This window comes from Bufo bufo, chromosome 1, assembly GCF_905171765.1.
Source record: "Bufo bufo chromosome 1, aBufBuf1.1, whole genome shotgun sequence".
NCBI lineage: Eukaryota > Metazoa > Chordata > Amphibia > Anura > Bufonidae > Bufo > Bufo bufo.
In genome coordinates, this window is record NC_053389.1 from 70,260,598 (window position 1) to 70,284,370 (window position 23,773).

Consider the following 23,773-nt stretch of genomic DNA (forward strand, 5'->3'; position numbering starts at 1 on the left):
GGCCGTAGCTAGTATGTGCCTGATGTACAAGCTTTTCATGCTTTAATAACAGGAAGAACCGCAGAACTGGGCCGAGTGAAAAAGAGCTGTACAAAATCCTCTTTACCACAGTGGAGATTACAGACACCTGATACCTCTTCAAGAGCCGGCTACGTGCCTTAATTATTTACTTTGACGGAATCTTGATATGATCACGCGATGAAGTCTTTCAGGAGTTGGCTGGGCTGCGTATCAGCGGTAACCCTCCAGCAAAGCTTTGATCCCTGAAGCCTCCTCTGTGGCTCGAGGCCGATCTGATTCCTTTCTCTTACTTATGCCTCATAGGATTCTACTTTGCTAGAGACATCAGACACGGTGTGTAAAACCTGCGCTCCCTGCTAATCACCCCCACCCCAAGATTAATGTATTTAGAAATGTGTCACAGTATTGTTCTCCCCGTATCTTCATTTCATGGTCCTTTCCCAGCTGCTAAACATTTGTTACAGGCTTAAAGGGAACCTGTCATCAACTTTATGCTGCCCATACTAACGGCAGCATAAAGTCGACGGGTGAGTTGATTTCAGCGGTCTGTCATTTAAAAGTTAAAAGTAAGTGGTTGCCGAGAACCAACGTCACAATCATTGTAGACTGTGCCTGGAAAACAGTCACGGCCACCTGAGAAGAGTCATGGTTATTCATACAGTTGTGTTCAAAATAATAGCAGTCAGACATCACTAACCTGATCAATCACTGTTTTTGGTAAAAATTATATTTCTACATGGCAAATAATTTACTAGCAGGTGTAGTAGAGTAATAGAAATCCAACAGACCCAACAGTCATGACATGCATGCTGCTGATTCTCTGTAATTCAATCATTTATTGAAAGGGGGATGTTCAAAATAATAGCAGTGTGGAGTTCAATGAGTGAGGTCATTCATTCTTTGAAAAACAGGTTAAATTATTGCCCTTATTTAAGGAAGGAAGACAGCAAATGTTGTACATGCTGGTTACAGTGCATTTCTCTCTGAAATTCTGAGGAAAATGGATCATTCCAGACATTGTTCAGAAGAACAGCGTACCTTGATTAAAAAGTTGATTGGAGGGGGGAAAACAGATAAAGAAGTGCAGAAAATGATAGGCTGCTCAGCTAAAATAATCGCAAATGCTTTAAAATGGCAACCAAAACCTGAAAGACGTAGAAGAAAGCTAAAAACTACCATTCGAATGGGTAGAAGGATAGACAAAATGGCAAGGACTCAGCCAACAATCATCTCCAGGAAGATCAAAGTAGGTCTAAAGTTACCTGTGAGTACTGTTACAATTAGAAGACGCTTGTGTGAAGCCAAGCTATCTGCAAGAAGCTGTTGAAAAAAAGACATGTGCTGAAGAGCTTACAATTTGCCAAAGAGCACATTGACTGGTCTAAAGAGACATTTTGTCGACCGATGAAAGTAAGATTGTTCTTTTTGGGTCTAGTGGCTGGAGACAGTTTGTCAGACGACCCCCAAACACTGAATTCAAACCACAGTACACTGTGAAGACAGAGAAGCATGGTGGACAAGCATCATGATATGGGGATGTTTCTCATACTAAGGTGTTGGGCCTATTTATTAAACCAGGGATTATGGATCAGTTTGAATACATCAGAATGCTTGAAGAGGTCATGCTGCCTTATGCTGAAGAGGTAATGCCCTTGAAATGGTTGTTCCAACAAGACAACGACCCCAAACACCAGTAAACGTGCATCATCTTGGTTCCAGACCAACAAGATTGACGTTATGGAGCGGCCAGCCCAATCCCTGGATCTTAATCCAATAGAAAACTTCTGGGGTGACATCAAAAATGTAGTTTCTGAGGCAAAACCAAGAAATAGAGAAGAACTGTGGAATGTAGTCCAATCATCCTGGGCTGGAATACCTGTTCACAGGGGCCAGAAGTTGGTTGACTCCATGCAACACAGACGTCCAGCAGTTCTCAGAAACAGCGGTTATACAACTAAATATTAGTGAAGTGATTCAAAGGAAAGCAAAATCTTCAAACATTTTTCAGTTTATATAGTGAATGTTGGAGTTTGAACAGAAGAATACAAACACTGCTATTTTTTGAACACTGTAATATTCACTTTTCTTCATTTTTTTTAGAGGAACAACACAAATTTGATATATATGTCTTCATGTTTTGATTTGGAATAGAATGTGTAGTGTTCTCAATGCATTTGTGTGTATGGAAATAAAAGCTATTAGAAGGATTTTGAGCTTTATTCACTTTTTTAAACACACTGCTATTATTTTGAACACAACTATAAATCCCTGCCCACCTGCTGAGGGCTGACAGTCTTCTACCTAGTTTTCTCCCTTTCTCTCTAGGAGAGAACTGCCAATCATCAGCAGATGGGTGAGAGAGCAGGAGATTAGGAATAACCAGGACTCTTCTCAGGTAGATTTGACTCTTTTCCAGGCTCAGTCTGCAATGATTATGATGCCGGTTCTCGGCAACCACTTCCTTTTAGCTGATGAGTGACACACTGCTGAAATCAGCATTTCTGTCACTATTTTATGCTGACCTCAGTGAGGTCAGCATAAAGTTGATGACAGGTTCCCTTTAACCCCACTCCTGCAAGGCAATATGCTTTTGTCAAGCATGTTATCACTGGAATGTGGTGCGTTAGTCCGTGATGACATCAGTGACAAGATGGTCAGTGGTTCATCCGTGAAGATGTCAGTGAAGGATCTGTGTTTGGTCCATGTGTTCGTTTTTGCCTCCGTATGTCATTCATATTCCACAGACACTGTTTAGCTGAAACTTAATTTCCAGGGTATCTCCTAGCACGGACGAAACATGGATGCCATCTGTGTTGTGTCTGTGTTTTTTCATGGACCCATAGAATATAATGGGTGAGGGATCTATGACCAGGGACAAAACAGTGTGCTGTGCATGCAGAACACAGACAGCACAAGTTTATGAATCACTGACGTGTGAATAAGGCCTTGTCCACATTTCCATGTCAGTGACACGTCCATGAAAAAAAGCGTACGTGTTTCATCTGTGAAGATGTCCGTGAAGGATCCGTGGTTGGTCCGTGTATCCGTTTTTACCATCCGTGTGTCATACGTAATTCACTGATGTTGCTCAGCTGAAAAATAATTTTCAAAAAATCTCCTATCAGTCTTCAGTGAAAAGCAGACGACCACGGGCGCCATCTGTGTTGTATCCTTGATTTTCACGGTCCCACAGACTTCTATGGGCGTCCTGGGTCCGCATCAAGGATCAAAGTAGTGCATGTCCCCGTGATTTTTTTTACTGACCCATGGTCAGTAAAAAAATACTGAAAAATAAACAGACACATTTAAATCAATGGATACGTGTGCTGTATGCAGAAAATGTGGACAGCATAAGTCAGTGAAAAATGGAAATGTGGACAAGGCCTAAGACCTTAAGGCTTATTCACAAATCAGTGTTTAGTCAGTGATTACCATCAATGATTTTGAGCCAAAACTAGATATGGTTCAAAAACACAGAACAGGAGTAAATTTTTCCATTATACCTCCTGGTTTTGGCTCACTAGGGCCTCATGCACACGACCGTTCCATTTTTGCAGTCCGCAAATTGCGGATCCGCAAAACACAGAAGCCGCCCGTGTGCCTTTTGCAATTTGCGGAACAGAACAGGCGGCCCATTGTAGAAATGCCTATTCTTATCCGCAAGATGGACAAGAATAGGACAGGTTATATTTTTTTTTGCGGGGCCATGGAACGGAGCAACGGATGCGGACAGCACACGGCCCTATTGAAGTGAATGGTGTGACGGACTGAACCATCACTGGGGCTGCTGGAGAAGCCTGAGGGCCAGCCTCCTTCCTACGGACTATGGACCGAGAACTATGGAGACCCCCTAAGACCATTTGGGGTTACAAGGAACTATGAACCCTGACTCATGTGTGTAATTTATATGCCACATATTTCCTATTGCCCATTAAAAAAGCATGGTGTGGATTCAGCAACACAAAAAGGGTTAACTCTGCACTGAGACTCCCACTGATGTGTTAGTGATGGGATTAAGATAGTTGATTGTAATAGCAGCCGACTCCTAGATGATTAGATCACCATATGATACACTCAGGAGATAATCTCAGCGGTGTAAGGAGTACTTATATTGTGAATGGGCAGTAGCAGCGCAGGAAGTACGGGCAGGAGCGCGCATTGCTGCTCCTGCCCATGCTCCCCGGACAATTACTAACTTCTGGCATAGAATATGGGCACCCTGAGCGGAGTGGGCTTCTGCCTGCTTCGCTATGCTAAGAGAACTGCATGTCAGTGCGCTGCCCCCCCTACCGCGTTCATCTCTGACCATTGAGGGCTGTCAGGGGTTAATCTGTTTTAAAAAAAAAAACTTACCTTATCTATTTGATCACGAAGAGTCTGCCGTGGCCATCTTGATTCACCATACGTGACCATGCTTGAGATTTCATGCAGGATCTTCAATCAAGATGACTAGTGTTGAGCACGAATATTCGAATATCAAATTTTTTTAGCGAATATCGGCACTTCGCTAATTCGCGAATATTTCGAATATAGTGCTATAAATTCGATATTTCGAATATTCTTTTTTTTTTTTTGTTATATTTTTTTCTTTCCCACTTCCCAAAAGTAGTTCTTACCTGTCCTTAGGATTCCTGGCTTCCTGGCTGCTCCAGTCAGTGCCCGTTGCCGCTTCTGCCGACTTCCGTGCTCATGGAGCGTCCCCATCACCATGGGAACGTTTCCATACTAGAATGTACTGTCGGATTTGAGAATTACGTTGAAATCGCAATTCGATTAATTCAAGTTATAATAATCGAATTGCGATTTCAACTTAGCACTGCTATAACAGTGCTAAGTTGTAATCGCAATGCGATCAATATAACTTGAATTAATCGCATTGCGATTTCAACTTGGACCTGGTTTACTATTGTTGGCTTGGTAGAATTAGCAAATATGACGAATGTCATTATAATTATTCTATTTATTTTTAAAAAAGCAAAGTAATATAATCGCACAGCGAATTAAACACAGCTGTCTCTATAGTCAACTTTCCTATTTGTCAACTTTCGTTTTGAGGAATATGACGAATACATTCGTCATATTCGTCATCTTCGCTAATTCTAGATATCAAACCAATAGAAAAGTAGCCTTAAGTTACAATCACAATACGCGATTATTTAAATCGTATATTAATCGCAATAACTAGAATAATGACAAATATTCGATTTCGACGAATATGGAACGAATATTCTATCGAATATTTGCGAATTTCTTCGAAATCGAATATGGCACCTGCCGCTCATCACTAAAGATGACCGCAGCGGACTCTTCTCGTGCAAATGGATGAGGTGAGTATGATTTTTTTTTTTACCACCATTTTGAGGAAAAATTAATTACCACAAAGCACGAGAAAATTTGGCTTTGCGGCAAATCAAATTTTCCCCTGATATTAGGATCGAAGTCCACGTCATAAAATTTGATTCGCTCAACACTACTGTGAATGTAGCCTTAGGTTTCAGACTACAGAGACTCACCGATCTCTGCTTGATCCACAGAAGGAGAGAAGGAGGAAGACAAAGGAGAGAACTAGAGAACTTACAATCTGCATGGCTGAGCATTGGAGTTAGCAAGGTAATCTACTACCAAAAGCTGCTAAGACTTTACTGCTGTGTGGAACATCATTAACACACACTTCACATTTAGACACATCCTGGACAGACATGCCTTCAAAGCCCTGAATTCTGCAGCGGACATTACAGCCATTATTGCATGAGCACTATTACCCAACATAGGTCTGTTCGAATATAAATTAGGAAGATAGGGAAGAGGGCCATAATGCCCTAGGGAGCAACGGTCTGAAGGAACCGACCATAACTATAGCTAGAGCCACTACTACTTGGAGAAGTTTCAACTGATTGTGTCCCACTAATCTGGATGAGTTTGCAGAAAATGATGTGCTCGCTGATGAAACAACCACATTCAGATGTATGCAATGAAAATTTCTGTAACAAATCTGCTATGTTTCAGAAAGACTTAGGCCCCTTTCACAGGACCATATGCCCTCAGAGATATACGGTCCGTGAGGGGGCCATATGTCCTGCAGCAGCATACATTGTGCGCATGGGAGCGCACAGCATCATAGGTCACTATGATACTATGTGCATCGTGCCACCCGCGGGACTATTGTCCTGCACTCATATGATCTTAAGAGTGCGGGACAATAGTCCCGCAGGCGGCCCGATGCGCACAGCATCATAGTAACCTATGATGCTGTGCTCTCCCGTGCGCACGATGTATGCCGCTCTGGGACATATGGGCCGATCACGGACCGTATGTCTCGGAGGACATACGGTTGTGTGCAAGGGGCCTTAAGGCAAGGCTTTTGATTTTGAATTACTTGTGAAAATTCCAGCACTTACTGTGTTGCAACAGCCTCTTCAATCAGCTGATTAGCGGAGGTGTCAGGAGTAGGACCTCCATAGATCAGATATTGATGATCTATCCAGAATGTCATTCTTTTTCTTTAAATCACTTAATTTTCTTAAAAATTTGATCCAGGTCCAAAGTGCAGCTACCTGAATAAGATATGCTCCAAATGCTCCGAATAAAATTGATATATAACACTCAACAGTCTCCGAGGACTCAGCTTTTTTCTTTGAACTAACAGATAAAAAACATGAATGTCCAAAAGGACAAGCATACTGAGCATACCAAAGTGAAAGGTGCCCTTGTTAGCCTTGGGAGTACTCGTGAGAGTGCTCTTTCTCATTAGGGAGACCACCTAGCATGCATGAGGAGTATTGAAGTCCACCACTCTACTTTTTTGGAAAACATATATGCAAATTATCATATCTTACATCCTGTGGGATCAGATAGGCTTAAGGTTCTTTTATTTTCCATTGGAAATCTAATTTGTATACCTTTGGGTGTCTGGGAAAGATATTCAAATTAGCTTTCCTTCCAAAAATAAAAGAGTACTAAGCCTATCTTATGCCTAATGATGGTGGCCTCCCTAATGAGAAGGAGCACTCCTATGAACACCCCAAGGCCACTCAGCTTACCAGGGCAATTTTCTCTTGAGACACCCTGTACTCTGGTCTATTTGTACGGAGGAGTGTAATACTGGGACATTCAGTGCTCTTGTCCTTTTAGAAGTGGCACTGACTTGCATGTCTTACCTAACTTGGTACTAAGTGTGGGTCTCTCTTCCAAAATGAATCACAAGAAATTTGTGATGAATTCTGAATCAGTAGAATTGGTTTGCTCATCTCTATCTAACTTTATACCACCTATTTGTTGCCTTACTTTCCACCAGAATTTTTGCATAATTTTGACACACGTTGTTGCATCTTAATCATGCCCCTTACTGCTAATCCACACCCCTTGAAAGACATCACATAATTTTTTTGCACAAAGTTCTGGCATGTTTTGATTAATATTAATTAATATTAAAATTTCCACAGTGCGTTTTGATTGTGGGCATTTTTTTTCTTTTTTTCAGGTCAATAGTTTTTTCTTGAAAAGGATTCACTGGGTATTGCTTTCTTGTAGCATTTTCCCCATAAGCTTCTTTATAGGACACAAAAAAAATAGCTGAAAAAATTAAGGTAACGAAACATTCATCAAAAACATTTGTAAAAAATATTCTTGAAATTCATGGCATTTTTTTACAAGGGAAAAAAATTAAGAAAACAGTAAATGCAAAGGTGGCCTAATACGTATGTCAAATATGTTTTTTTTTTTTAGTTTTTTTTTAGTTTTTACACTTTGTTCCATTTTAGTTCATATTACATCAGTTTTTGTTCTATATTTGGTTATAAGTAGAGATGAGTGAATTTCTTAAAAGTTCGATTCAGCTGATTCGCCGAATTTCACAAAAAAATTAAAAAAAAATTGTAAGTAGTGGGCGCAATGACAGGGAGCTGCGATAGCCCCCGTCATTGTACCCCTCAGATGCCGCGTTCATACATGATCGCGGCATCTGAGTGTAAAATTAACAATAACATTTTTTTTAATCAAACTTCTCACTTACATTTGCTCGCGATGGGCAGGCTGCCGCCATCTTGCTTGAAGTTTTCGGCTGAAATCCCATGCGTTGCCAGTAGCGATGGACGAACATCATCTAGGACGGTTCGCGAATGCACGTTTGCGATCAAATGTTCGTGAACTGCGCGTTCGCGGCTTGCCCCTTTGACTTTAATGGCAGGTAAAACTGAAAAACCTTTAGCTCATATTTGCAGCCATCAAATACTTACAGTACCAGACATACCAGAGGGGGATTATTGGCAAAAATTCCCACAAAAAATATGTATTTTAATCAGGGGCCATTTTTATGCGTCTTAAAGGGAAACTCTCAAAAATGTGCCCTGCTGGAGCCTGGAAGATTTTTATTTTAGGCCACGGGAGTACAAAATTTAGGCATTCACCTGACAGAAAAGAACTTGTGATTATGTGGCTGGAGGCACATTAGGCAGTCACTGGATAAAATTTTTACTGTAGGCCACTGGAGTACAGGCCCCAAAAATTAGGTATTCACCTGACAGAAAAGGCCTTTTATGCTGCTGTATATACATAAGACAAGGACCATTCTTTGTTCTGGGTGGTGGTGGATATGTGTGGGCTGGCATGAGGAAATTCAATTACACGTGGTGGTCACAGGTGTTGAATTCCTACAAAATCCATGCCTCATTCATTTTTAGCAGTGAGCTAGGCGAATGCGCTTATCGATCATGATCCCCCCTGCTGCGCTGAATGTTCTTTCGGACAGGACACTCGACAAGGGGCAAGCCAAGAGTTCCATGGCAAATTGTGCCAGCTCTGGAAAACTGGTCAAGTCTGCACACCCAGTAGTTCAGGGGTTCCTCGCTTCTCAGAGCGTCCACATTGGCCGTCAACCCGATGTAGTCGGACACCTGTCGGTCTAGGCGTTCCCTGAGGCTGGATACGGAGGCCGGCTGTCGATGGGTTGGCTGCAAGAAAGATCTCATATCCAAAGCAACCAACAAATCTTCTAACTGCCCTCTTCTTGCAGGCGCGGTAGGATTGGTACCCGCACCTGTTTCGCTGTGGGTGGAAATTCCTCTGCCAGCACCCGCAACAGCAGAATGCAGCATCTCTCGCAGCAAGGCCTGGAAATTCTGCATTCTGCCTGCCCTCTATGATGCTGGTAACATGTCCGCTATTTTGTGTTTGTACCGGGGGTCTAAGTACGTTGCCACCCAGTACTGGTCCTTGCCCTTTATGCTTTCTATACATGGGTCCCTCTGCAGACACTGGAGCATCAAGGCCCCCATTTGCACTAAATTTGGAGCGGTGCAGCACCCTTTCTCCTGCTCATCACCCAGGAGAATGTCGTCCTCCGTCTCCTCCCCCCAGCCATGGACAACAACAGGGATCCCCGAAAAGTCCTCCTCAAAGCCTGCTCTTCTTGCTCCTCCTCCCCCTCTTCCCAGCCACCATCCTCCTCTGACTTCTCTTCAGACTCCTGCTGACTTGTCTCAGATGGAGTAGCCCCCCCTGGGAATTCATAGAGCAATGTGACTTCCTCATCTTCCAGCTCCTGCTCCTCGATGGCTTGATCAATGTCACGACTGAATGCACGCTCCAGAAAGAAGGCATAAGGTACGATGTCACTGATGGTGGCCTGGCTGCGACTGACTAGTTTGGTGATCTCATCAAATGGCCACAGAAGTCTGCTTGTGTCGCGCATGAGCAGCCACTGGCGCGGTGAAAAAAAAACAAGATCCCAGAGCCTGTCCTTCTGCAGAGTTCGTAGAGGTAGTCATTAACTTCACATTGCTGGGGCAGCCTATCAAGCATATACAAGGTGGAGTTCCAGCTCGTTGGGCTGTCACAAATCAGACATCTGATGGGCAAGTGGTGTCACAACTGAACGTCAGCAAGGCGAGACATTGCCGTGTAAGATCTTCTAAAATGGCCAGAGATTTTCCTGGCCTGCCGCAAGATGTTCTGGACCCTGTGGTATTTGGCAACGAATCGCTGCAAGACTAGGTTCAGGTGGTGTGCCATGCATGGCACGTGTGTCATTTTGCCCTGTTTCAGCGCGCTCAGCAGATTGGCATCCTTTTCGCACACCACTTGTCAAATTGAGCAGGGTTATCAACTGAGGACCGGTGTGGCTCTTGACTTCCAGGTACAACAGCCGCAGCTCACCTGGGACGTCGAATAGGTTCTGGGGAGCTTGGAGGTGTAGCGGAAGAGGCAGTAGCATTGGAAAAGGAGGAGTCAACCGAGGAGGAGACAGAGGATGGAGTAGGAGGAGGAGAAGAAGAGGCAGGCCAGCATGCAATCCGTGGTGGTAACACCAAATCCACACGGGAGCCACGTGTTACATGCTTAATGGCCGTCAGAAGGTTCACCCAGTGGGCAGTAAGTTATGTACCTTCCCTGCCCGTGTTTGCTAGACCACGTGTCTGTGGTCATATGTATCTTGTCATCGACACTGTGTGCCGGAGATATATTCACTTGCTGTTGAACGTGGCCATATAGCTCTGGGATGCCCTTCTGGGAGAAATATTTCCTTCCGGGGACCTTCCATTGTGGTGTGCCAATGGGCACAAATTTTCTAAAGGCCTCCGAGTCCACCAGTTTATAGGGCAGGAGTTGGTGGGCTAGCAGTTATGACAAGTCAGCGGTCAGCCGTTGGGCAAGAGGGTAAGTTTTTACACTCGAAAATGTGGGCCACGGAAGCCTGCCTTCTGCCAGATTAACGCGACGTCGGCATGGTGGAAGGTGGAGTGGAGGACAAATAGGAGGAGAAAGGAGAAGGCAGGACGTGGAGCGCCTGTAGTGCGGCTTTGTGGGTTCTGGCGGCGCTGCCCCGACTGGGCTCGGTGATGGGAGGCCAGGAGCCTTCTTCAGGCGGTCGTCCCTAGGTGAGTTTTGGGCTTACCGCAAATTATGCGTTGACAGCACAGGCTGCAGATAGCAACACTTTTGTCAGCAGCTGACACGTTTAAAAAAATCCCACACTGCGGAGCCATGTGGCGGTGTCCTGGGAGTGCCTAGAAGTGACCCTGCATGGTGGGTGGCTCGCTCCAGATTCATTTTCAGTCTTCTTTTTGCCTCCTGTGCCCTGCGAGCTCTGCCTGTTTCTCCTCCTTCTCCCACGTGATGTCCATTAACACATCATCATAATCACCTTCACCACCTGTCGGGATTCGAACCCGTGACCAGCCACATCCCAGGCGGTAGCCCTGCTTACTAGGCTACCGTCCTCTCTGGACATTCCTCCCTGAAACCTATTATGTAACCTCAGTCTTGCCAAGCCTTGCTCATCACCCTTGATTCCCCACACCTGGTACTTCCCTATATAAGTCCAGCCCCTTGCACTCTAGCTTGCTGATTATTGAGCTCCTGAGCCTTGATCAAGCGTCTCCTCATCTGCTGCTCTTGCTACTACTGGAAGTCCACTGCTGACCAGGAATTGCCTACCGACTACTCTTCTGCTTTGTCCCTACCTACTGAACTGCTACCACCGTTGCCATCCGGATTGTCTGACCACGCTTACTGCCGCCTGCCCTGACCCACCACCTGCCTACCGACTACTCTTCTGCTTTGTCCATACCTACTGAACTGCTACCACCGTTGCCATCCGGATTATCTGACCACGTTTACTGCCGCCTGCCCTGACCCACCGCCTGCCTACCGACTACGCCTCTGCCAGACTTCCTGCACCTACTACCTGCCTGCGGTCCTTGCCACTGGGCTCCACTCCTACCTCCAGCCAGCGGTCCTCTGACTCAGGTGAGCCTGTAGGACTGTTACAGAATAATCAGCCACACTATGGAGTCCGCAATGGCCACTCCGCGTAAGCAGGTCTCCGAACTTCAAGAATTTGGTACTACATATCAGGAGAAATTTGCCCAGCTCCAAGGCGTAGTCCAAAGCCAACAGAGGGAGATTATTGAACTACAGAGGCAACTCCTGGACGTCCGCGGCGCGCCCGCTGACACCCGCCTGCCACTCCCATCAAGATTCAGCGGCGATAGATGCCAGTATCGGGGGTTTCTAAACCAATGCCGCATCTATTTTCAGATGTACCCGGCCCCCTTCACCACCGAGAAAAAGAAGGTGCTATTCATGGTCAATCTCCTGACGGATGAAGCATTAGCATGGGCATCACCATACGTGGAGACTAACAGTCAGCTCCTGGACAACCTAAACAACTTCATCACCGCCATGAGCCAAGTCTTCGATGACCCCAACCGCTGTGCGACAGCCGAGGCGCGACTACATGGTCTGCGGCAAGGGAGACGCTCCGTCGCCGAATACACCGCCGAGTTTCGCCGTTGGGTCATGGACACCACCTGGAACCCAGCGGCACAGAGAAGCCAATTCCGGCGAGGCCTGTCCGAATTAATAAAGGACGAACTCGCCAGAGTTGAGGCCCCGGATGATCTGGATGACTTCATTCAGTTATGCATCCGGATAGATCAAAGACTCTCCGAGAGTAAGAAAAAAAGACTCTGGTCCTCGGACCACAGACCCACTTACTCCTTTTCTTCCACCGCCCAGCGCGACCCCCAGTCAGTAACTGAACCTATGCAGGTCGACGCTCTACGTAGGTCTCTATCCACAGCTGAGAAGGAGAGAAGGCTGGCCGAAAACCTCTGCCTCTACTGTGGGGAGCCGGGTCATTTTGCCATCAAATGTCCTCATAAGATCCGAAAGACTATTGCCGTCACGGAGCTAAAGGAACAACCACAGACTCCAACCCCGCCAGCAGCCCCTGAAAATAAAAACACGGCGGCTCATGGATCCCACTTCATCGTCCCCATCCTCATCGACATTGAGGGGCGACAACTCCCCTGTTCAGCGATGTTAGACTCCGGGGCGGGAGGCAACTTCATGGAACTAACCTTCACTCGCGAAAAGAACATTCCACTGACAATCAAGGCAGCCCCCGTTGACCTGGAAACCGTCGACGGATCCCCACTCTCCTCGGGGCCGGCCACTCACGAGACCACCGAACTACAACTCCTCATAGAACCAGATCACCGTGAAAAGATCCACTTCTCTCTGATCGCCTCCCCGAAGTTCCCAGTGATCTTGGGCATCCCATGTGTCACGGAACAATGAACCAGACGTACAACAAGAGATAAGTGAAAATAAGAAGGCTTTATTGAAAATAAAGCTGTAAAGCAAAAGTCCAAACGGATGGAAACCGAGCAGAGTCTTTGCGAAGCCAGAGGTCAGGAACCAGAAGGGTAGTCAGACGAAGCCAGGATCAGGAACCAGCAGGGTAGTCAGACGAAGCAAGGATCAGGAACCAGAAGCAACAGCAGTCTTAGAAGCATGTGAACACAAGAGGACCAAGCAAGGAACTGAAGCCACAGACCTCCTATATATATGAGCTAGGCATCCAGCTCCTCCCAGTGGGAAGGAGGAGCCGCAGGGTGGAAGGCTACAAGAAACCCAGAAACCAAGATGGCCGCCAGCACATGTCAAACGAAGGAGAACAGCAAGAAGGTAAGACCATGACAGTACCTCCCCCTCAAGGGCCCCTCCTCCGCGGAGCACAAAACGGTTTCTGAGGGAAGCGTGCGTGGAAGGCTCGGAGCAAGGCAGGAGCATGGACATCTGCGGAGGGAACCCAGGAACGCTCCTCTGGACCATAACCACGCCAATGGACCAAAAACTGCAACCGACCGCGGACCAGGCGTGAGTCCAGGATATTGCTCACCTCATATTCCTCACGATTGCCCACTTGGACCGGACGAGGCCGAGGAACCGAGGAAGTGAAACGATTACACACCAGTGGCTTCAACAGGGAGACATGAAACACGTTGGAGATCCGCATGCCAGGAGGAAGCGCAAGGGCATAGGCTACCGGGTTTACCCTGCGAAGCACTCGGAAGGGACCAACAAAGCGAGGCGCCAGCTTGGGAGTGGGCACTCGAAGGTTGAGGTTGCGGGTGGACAACCATACACGGTCTCCGACCTGGTAGGAAGGAGCAGGCGCTCGTCTGCGATCAGCCTGGAGTCTCTGGCGCTGCGCAGAGACCTCAAGGGACTTCTGGATCTGTACCCAAGAAGCACGTAGGACGGAAAGGTGATCCTCCACAGCCGGAATATCCTGGGGAGAGAATACCTCCGGTAACACGGCAGGTTGGAACCCATAATTGGCCATGAAGGGAGACGTCCCAGAGGAAGAGTTCACCGCCGTGTTCCTGGCAAACTCAGCCCAAGGCAGGAGGTCAACCCAATTGTCTTGGTGATCGGAGACATAGCAACGAAGGAATTGCTCCAAGGCCTGATTGGATCGTTCTGCGGCCCCATTGGACTGAGGGTGGTAGGCCGAGGAGAAGGAGAGATGAATCCCCAACTGGGAGCAAAAGGCGCGCCAGAACCTGGACACAAACTGACTCCCCCGATCCGACACAATCTCCTTAGGCAAACCGTGCAACCGGAAGACCTCCCTGGCAAAAATCGTGGCCAACTCTTGTGCAGAGGGTAACTTCTTGAGAGGAACACAGTGGCACATTTTGGAAAACCGATCCACAATCATGAGAATGACCGTATGGCCTCGGGATGCAGGGAGGTCCACAATGAAATCCATCCCCAGGTGTGACCATGGGCGCTCCCCGGTGGCTATGGGTTGCAGAAGGCCCAACGGAAGGTGCCGAGGGGACTTACTCTGGGCACAAACGGAGCATGCCGCTACATATGCGGCGATGTCGGAACGTAGGGAAGGCCACCAGAACAGACGTGAAACAGCCCAGGACAGCTGATTCTTTCCAGGATGCCCCGCGGTCTTGGAGTTATGGTAGGTTCGCAACAACCGAGTGCGCAACTCCTCAGGCACAAAACATCTGCCGTTGGGTCTCCCAGAGGGAGCACCAGATTGAGCCGCCAAAATCTGCTCACCCAGGGGAGAGGTCAGGCTGGTGCGAATGGCGGCCAGGATCTGATTCGGAGGTATGACCGAAGTCGGAATCGACTCCTCCCTGGACAGCTCGGAGTACTGCCGTGATAAGGCATCCGCCCTGATGTTCTTGGAACCGGGTAGGTAGGAGACCACGTAATTAAACGTGACAAGAACAGAGCCCATCTGGCCTGACGTGGTGTCAATCTCTTGGCCTCAGAAAGGTAGGTCAGATTCTTGTGGTCCGTCAGGATGAGAACCGGAACCACCGAACCCTCGAGCAAGTGCCTCCATTCTTTAAGGGCCTGCACGATGGCCAATAACTCCCTGTCACCAATCTGATAGTTGCACTCCGCGGAAGACAGTTTCCGGGAGTAAAACCCACAAGGAAGCAGAGGACCCTCTGGTGTTCTACGCTGAGACAGAAGGGCGCCTACTCCCGTCTCAGACGCTTCCACCTCGAGGACAAAGGGCAACCCAGGGTTGGGATGCGACAGAATCGGAGCCGACACAAAGGCGGACTTTAGGGCCTCAAAAGCTCGGATGGCCTCGAGCGGCCAGACCTGGGAATTACTGCCCTTCCTGGTCAGATCCGTGAGAGGCTTGGCCAGCATGGAAAAGTCCCTGATGAACTTCCGATAATAATTGGCGAAGCCCAAAAAGCGCTGCAGGGAACGAAGACCACTGGGCTGGGGCCACTGTAAGACAGCCGAAACCTTCTCAGGATCCATGGAGAACCCCTCAGCGGAAATGATGTAACCTAAGAAGGTTACCAGGGATCGGTGAAATTCGCATTTCTCAAGCTTACCGAACAGCTTGTTCTCTCGTAACCGTTGCAACACTCGTCTGACATCCAGAATGTGGGCCTCCATGGATTCAGAATATACCAAGATGTCATCCAAATAGACCACCACACACTGCTGCAACAGGTCACGGAAAACATCGTTGATGAATTCCTGAAAGACTGCGGGCGCATTGCACAACCCAAAGGGCATAACCAAGGATTCGTAATGACCGGTCCTGGTGTTAAACGCGGTCTTCCACTCATCGCCCGCCTTGATCCTTACCAGGTTATATGCCGCCCTCAGGTCGAGTTTGGTAAAGACCGTGGCCCCTTTAAGGCGATCGAACAGCTCGGAAATCAAGGGTATCGGGTAAGCGTTCTTGATCGTGATGCGATTGAGACCCCTGTAATCGATGCAAGGCCTCAACTCACCGCCCTTCTTTTTCACAAAGAAAAATCCAGCCCCTGCCGGGGACGAAGATTTGCGAATGTGTCCGCGTGAAAGCGCCTCCCTCACGTACTCCTCCATGGCCTCACTCTCCGCTACCGACAGTGGATAGACTTTGCCACGAGGAGGAACGGCACTAGATTGTAACTCTATGGCACAATCGTATGGGCGGTGTGGAGGTAGGGCAACCGCGCGCACCTTATCGAATACATCCCGGTACTCCTCGTATTCAGGAGGCAACAGAGAGTCCGAGGAAGTACACAGCAACTTGACAGACCCATGGATGCAACTAGCCCCACACTGCGGTGACCACGAGAGGATCTTGACCGATCTCCAATCGAAAGTCGGATTATGCTTCTGGAGCCAGGGGTACCCCAAGACCACCGAGTAGTGTGGAGATGAAATAACCTGGAGGCAGACCGACTCTCTGTGAACGGCACCAATGGCTATCCCCACTGGAAGGGTCTCATGAGTCACGTGTGGCGGCAGAAGGGGTCTGTCGTCTATCGCCTCAAGAGCCAGTGGGGAACCTCGAGCCTGCAGAGGAATGGAATTGGCGGCAGCGAACACACTATCAATGAACAAACCACCAGCACCAGAGTCCACCAACGCCTGGGTCGTCACCGAGCCCCCGACCCAGGAGAGGACAACAGTGATCAGTGGTTTGTCAACACGGGAAACCGGGGACGAGGAGACTCCACCCAAGATCTGCCCCCGACAGGATCTCAGGTACGAGCGTTTTCCCGGACGGTTCGGACATGCCAACCGAAAATGCCCACCGAGACCACAGTACATGCATCGGCCCTCGCGTCTCCGGAGTGCCCTCTCCCCCTCGGACAGGCGAGCAAACCCCAGCTGCATGGGTTCACCCCCAGACAAGTCATCCCCAGGAGGCGTGGGAGGAGAGGGAGGCACGGGTGGGACAGCAAACGTAGGCACCAATCTGTTAGAAGACCTCCGCAGGTTCTCCTTAAAGGAAGGTCTCTCCCTGAGTCTGGTGTCAATCAAAATCAGGAAAGAAATAAGAGACTCGAGCTCGACTGGTAGGTCCTTAGCTGCAACCTCATCCTTCAAGGCATCCGAGAGACCATGAGAGAAAGCAGCGACCAGAACCTCATTATTCCAGCCCACCTCTGCTGCCAGGGTACGAAACTCAATGGCGTATTCAGCTACGGATCGTGAACCCTGTCTGATGGACATAAGGAGCTTCGCAGCAGAGGCAGCACGAGCCGGCACATCGAATACCTTCCGAAGAGAAGCAACAAAACCGGAAAACTCAGCAACCACCGGATTGTTGTTCTCCCATAAAGGGCTGGCCCAGGCCAAGGCCTTGTCCGAGAGCAGCGAGATCAAGAAGCCCACCTTTGATCTCTCAGTGGGAAAGGCATGTGGCAGCAACTCGAAATAAATGCCCACCTGGTTAAGGAAACCTCGGCACTGAGTTGGCTCTCCCCCAAAGCGCTGTGGAAGAGGGGCAGAACCGGTCATACCCCGAAACACCGCAGGCGCAACAACAGGTGTCGGGGTAGACTCTGGCGCAACAACCGGAGCGGCAGTAGGAGCGAGCCCAGGAGCGACAACCGACCCATCGGCAACGGGAGCGAAATGAGCCGTGCGTTCAAGCAGGGTTTGCAACGCCACAGCGAACCGACCCAACAGGTGATCCTGCTGATCAAGTCTGGCAACCAGCGTGGGTAGCGAGGATGGCCCTGTACCGTCAGAATTCATGGCTTGGTCCTAATGTCACGGAACCATGAACCAGACGTACAACAAGAGATAAGTGAAAATAAGAAGGCTTTATTGAAAATAAAGCTGTAAAGCAAAAGTCCAAACGGATGGAAACCGAGCAGAGACTTTGCGAAGCCAGAGGTCAGGAACCAGAAGGGTAGTCAGACGAAGCCAGGATCAGGAACCAGCAGGGTAGTCAGACGAAGCAAGGATCAGGAACCAGAAGCAACAGCAGTCTTAGAAGCATGTGAACACAAGAGGACCAAGCAAGGAACTGAAGCCACAGACCTCCTATATATATGAGCTAGGCATCCAGCTCCTCCCAGTGGGAAGGAGGAGCCGCAGGGTGGAAGGCTACAAGAAACCCAGAAACCAAGATGGCCGCCAGCACATGTCAAACGAAGGAGAACAGCAAGAAGGTAAGACCATGACACCATGGTTGGCCACCCACAACCCCTCGGTGGACTGGGAAACCCGCTGCATACGATTCCCGTCCGAGTTCTGCTTGCTAAATTGCTCCCACAAACCCGTCCTTCCACCCGAAGACACCACCATCTCAAAACTATCCGTCAAGGATCTGCTACCCCCTCAATACCGCGAGTTCCAGGATGTCTGCGACAAGAAAAACGTAGACAAGCTGCCACCACACCGACCCTACGACTGCCATATAGAACTGTTGCCCGGGGCCGAAATACCCTATGGCAGTATCTACTCCCTCTCAGAGCCTGAACTCAAGGCTCTGAAAGAGTACCTGGACGAGGACCTGAGGAAGGGGTTTATCCGGCCCTCCACCTCCCCCGCGGGAGCCCCCTTTTTCTTCGTAGAGAAAAAAGACTCCTCCCTGCGTCCCTGCATAGACTACAGAAAGCTTAACGACATAACTGTAAAATAAACGATACCCGCTCCCACTGATTTCAGAACTCCTTGAGAGACTCCGGGCAGCGAAGATCTTCACTAAACTCGACCTTCGAGGGGCCTACAACCTCGTCCGAATCCGCCCTGGGGACGAATGGAAGACCGCCTTCCGGACACGTTATGGTCATTTCAAATACCTGGTCATGCCTTTCGGACTCTGCAATGCTCCCGCCACCTTCCAGCACTTCATTAACGACGTCCTCAGGGACATGCTGGATCTATTTGTAGTCGTTTACCTGGACGACATCTTGATCTTCTCTGAAGACCTCGAGCAGCACCGCAAACACGTCCGCAGGGTACTGCAGAGACTCCGACAGAACTCTCTCTATATCAAGCTAGAGAAATGCGAGTTTGAGCGAACCACCACTCAGTTCCTCGGATATATCATCTCCCCAGAGGGCCTAAGTATGGACCCGGGGAAGGTCCAAGCTGTGATGAACTGGCCCGTTCCGAAAAACGAGAAGGAGATACAAAGATTCATTGGCTTCGCCAACTTCTATCGGAAGTTTATCCGGAACTTCTCCAAGGTCATAGCACCAATCACCCAACTCACCAAGAAGGCAGTCCCCTTCTCCTGGACACCCGAGGCCCAGGAGGACTTCACCAAGTTGAAACTCCTCTTCACTTCTGCCCCAATCCTAATCCACCCGAACCCCGAGCTCCCATTTACAGTCGAAGTGGATGCATCAGACTCCGCGGTGGGGGCAGTTTTGTCACAACGGACAGGGGAGAGGATGCTATTACACCCGTGCGCATATTTCTCCCTCCAGATGTCCCCCTCCGAGAAGAACTATGACATTGGGAACAAAGAACTACTGGCGATCAAGGATGCCTTCTCCGAGTGGAGACACCTGCTGGAGGGAGCCACCAACCCCATAATCATACTAACTGACCACAAGAACCTCGAGTTCATCCGCAGCCTCTCAGCCAGACAGGCCAGATGGAGCCTATTCTTTTCCCTTCTTCAACTTTCTCATCACCTATCGCCCCGGATCAAAAAACAGCAAGGCTGACGCCCTCTCCAGAATGTTTTCCGAGCCCTCACAGAGTAACAAGGGCCAAAATAACATCTTTCCCGAGAGAAGGGTCGTAGAGGCTACCTACTCTAAAGAACTCCTGGGCACAATCAAAGAAAGATACGAAAATGACCCCTTCCTCGCCCACCCCACAGGGAATATCAGCCTTACGTTTAAGAACGGTCATTGGTTTCATCAGGACCTACAACTATATGTAGCAGAAATCGCACAGCTCGAAGTGCTCAAACTCAACCATGACTCCAAGCTGGCCGGCCATTTTGGCACAAGAAAGACCCAGGAGCTTCTCTCCCGCTCTTTCTGGTGGCCAACATACAAGGAGGACATCAAGAGGTACATCTCCTCGTGCGCGGTCTGTGCCCGCAATAAGACTCCTCGTTCCTCTCCCGTGGGTCTGTTACAACCCCTCACTATTCCCTCCTGCCCCTGGGGCTCGATCTCCATGGACTTTGTGGTAGACCTTCCTCCTTCAAAAAGGATGAACACAATCCTGGGCATGGTCGACCATCTCACCAAGATGGCCCACCCCGGGCTTCCATGGGGGAGACAAGGTGTGGCTGTCCACCAGGAACCTCAGATTGAAAGTCCCCTCCAAAAAGTTGGCCCAAAGATACATGGGTCCGTTCCGGATCACCGCACAAATCAACGAGGTCACGTTCCGGCTCGACCTTCCGGACTCCATTAGGGTGCACCCTGTCTTCCATTGCTCACTCCTCAAGCCATATGTGGAGAACACCTTCACAGGCTGCCACTCGAAAGTGGAGTGCTAACCCTGATACATCTGTACCTCATCCTCCTCATACGATGTCAAGAATGGCTGCGCATCGGCAAGTTCTGGGAATGGATAGGAAAATTATTCCTTTGACTCGAGTGGAGGGGCTATGGTGGTGGTGGTAGTGTATTTTGGGGTGCACACAGCAGAGAGTGAGGAGGGTGCAGATACAGAGGATGAGGAGGGTGCAGAAGCGAAAGGGTGAGTGAGCCACTCAATCAACTCTGGTGTGCTCTTTGGAGTAATCTCACACGTCTTCTCCAACTTCCCACTTAGGCTCCGGCCTGGTGCACCTGCCTGTACCCTACCACCTGTAACACCCCAGAGTTGCGACACACCTCTACCCCGCTACTATCTGTTAAGAGCCTTTACCTTGTCATCTGATATGATTTTACATTATGTCATTCACAAATGTGCATAAACCATGTTAAATACAATTATTGTTGTAATTTTCCATGTTCACCAGCAGGTAGCAGCAATGGATTGGTAAGGAGCTAGTTTCAGTTTAGTACATCTTGCTGGAATGATTCATTCCAGCTTAGTTCCCCCTCTGTGGAGGTGTGGACTATTCCCACAGCCTACACCCTGGGTGGAGAAGGAAGTTAGTGAGGAGTGCAGCCCACCCCCTGCTTGGGGTAGGGTGTGCATGTTAGGAGCTCCCCGATAAAGGGAAGAAAGCCAGGATCTTGTCTCGACTGAGAAATTGATCAAATCCCCAGCCTGAGCCCTGCAGCCTCAGCTGGATGAAGCAAGCAGACAACCTCCAGTTCCAGGAAGAAAGCATTCCCTGAGACTACAACTGTAAGTAAAGTCCAGGGACGTAGAACAAGCCATATTCCTCCTCAGCTAGTCTGTCCCCATAAAGCAGAAGATAGAAAGAAGTGCAGAAGCCAAATTCCTGCCACAAGCAGACGTTTTTTCCTGCAAGCTCCAGTTTTTTAGAGCAGAACATTAATTACTGCTAACCATTGCTGAAAGCCTGCTGGGACCTAAGACCAAAGCTGTACCTTGTTTAGATGAAAGTTACCCTCAGTAAAGACGAGTTTGAACTTTACCAAAGGTCTGGACATCAATTTCTGCTGCAAAATCCCTCTATTACTCCTCCTATCACTACACTTCAATTTATTGCAAGTGAGCCAGGAGTCCAGCCGTACGCAGGTAGGAGACACCGTTTACACCATTATCATCACCATACAGAGACATTATAGGCAATCACCCCACTCTGGCATTCCTAACCGGGGACGTGCGTTATAACACTTAGGAAGGGCCCTGTGATAGTACCCTGCGCATGCTGCAATTGGCGTCACGACAAATACTGAACATTTAAACCACCCAGGCCACTGCACACCCCTGCGGAACGGCCTGCCTCTTCCTCTGCCTGTCATTTTAAAAATGACCCTGTGCCTAAGTCCCTAGAGAAGAGCAGTATTTGTGGAAGAAGGTAAATCGCAGGCCTCAATCAATATTTGGTAAAAACAGGAATATATCGAACCCCTTAATCTGTATTTTGTGGAAGCAGGTATATCGCAGGCCTCAATCAATATTTTGTGATAACAGGTAAATCGAACCCCTTAATCAGTATTTTGGGGAAGCAGGTATCTTGCAGGCTTCAATCAATATTTAGTGCAAACAGGTATATCGATCCCCTTAGTCGGTATATTGTGGAAGCAGGTTTATCGCAGGCCTCAATCAATATTTGGTGGAAACAGGTATATCGAACTCTTTAATCAATATTTTGTGGAAGCAGGTATATCGTAGGCCTCAATCAATATTTGGTGGAAACAGGTATTTCGAACCCTTAATCAGTATTTTGTGGAAGCAGGTATATCGCAGCCCTCAATCCATATTTTGTGGAAGCAGGTATATCAAACCTCTTAATCAGTATTTTGTGGAAGCAGGTATATCGCAGGCCTCAATCAATATTTGGTGGAAACAGGTATATCAAACCCCTTAATCAGTATTTTGTGGAAGCAGGTATATCGTAGCTTTCAATCAGTATTTTTGGAAAGAAGTTATTTCACACCCCTTAATCAGTTTTTTTTGGGGCAACATCACACCCGTTGCAAATAGTTGTTCCAATAGCGCTTGTCCCTCTATATAGCTGTGGTATCGTAGCAGAACCGCACACAATTGCTGCACAATACAAATGCACTATATACTTTCTATGTTAGAAAGTATATTATAGGCATATCACACCCCTCAAACAGTTTTTTTTGGGGCAACAGGTATATCACACCCGTTGTAATTAGTTGTTCCAATAGCGTTTGTCCCTCTATATAGCTGTGGTATCACAGCAGAACCGCACACACCTGCTGCATAATGCAAATGCACTATAATATACTTTCTATGTTAGAAAGCATATTATACTGTAAGTATATTACACCCCTCAGTATGTCACACCTATCGATAGCACACCTATACCAGTCCTTAAAAGGACTTTTGTGGCCCTATTAGCTAGCATTTGGTGTCCCTAACAGCCTGTCCCTGCTCCACAAAGGAAACTCTCCTTACACTGGCAAAAAACAGAATGTAAAATGGCTGCCAGATCGGGTTCTTTTATAGGGTGGGGGTGTGTCCATGTGCTGAAACGTCTCAATTGGCTGTCCTGTCCCACCTCATGGGTGTGTCATGGGTAAAATTTTGGCGCAATGCAAAAGAATATGGCGCTATCGGACATCGCCATATGTTCACATGTTCGGCGAATCGCGAACGTTCAAAATGCCGCACAGCATTTCGGCTAAGATCTTCATACAACATGAAGGTGGGCGGCCGGTCGTGAGCAAATGAAGGAGGTAAGTTTTTTTAGATTTGTGATCTTGAAAGAAAACACCATGCGCATAAAATAGCATTAAAAATATAAACATAAAAGTGAACGAAACCATTTAAATGTACTGCCATTGTTTTTTCAATTAATAAAATGTCAAAAGAGATCTGTAATGCGGAAGTATGAACAAGCACCTATTTTAAATTTCCAAATTTGCCAAACGTTGAGGGCTGTATTCGGCAATCTTCTATTGACTTTAGGGGCCATAATTACAACCTGCAGGGGAGATATGCCATGACTGAGAGCTCTCCGTCTCTCTTTCATTGCCACTGTCCTGCCAGCTCTCTGCATTCTGCGTCCGGTTTGATGATTTATCCTTCTCATCTGACCCTCTGTCCTTCTCTCCAGAAATCAAACCCGTCACATCAAAAGCTCGTTTAT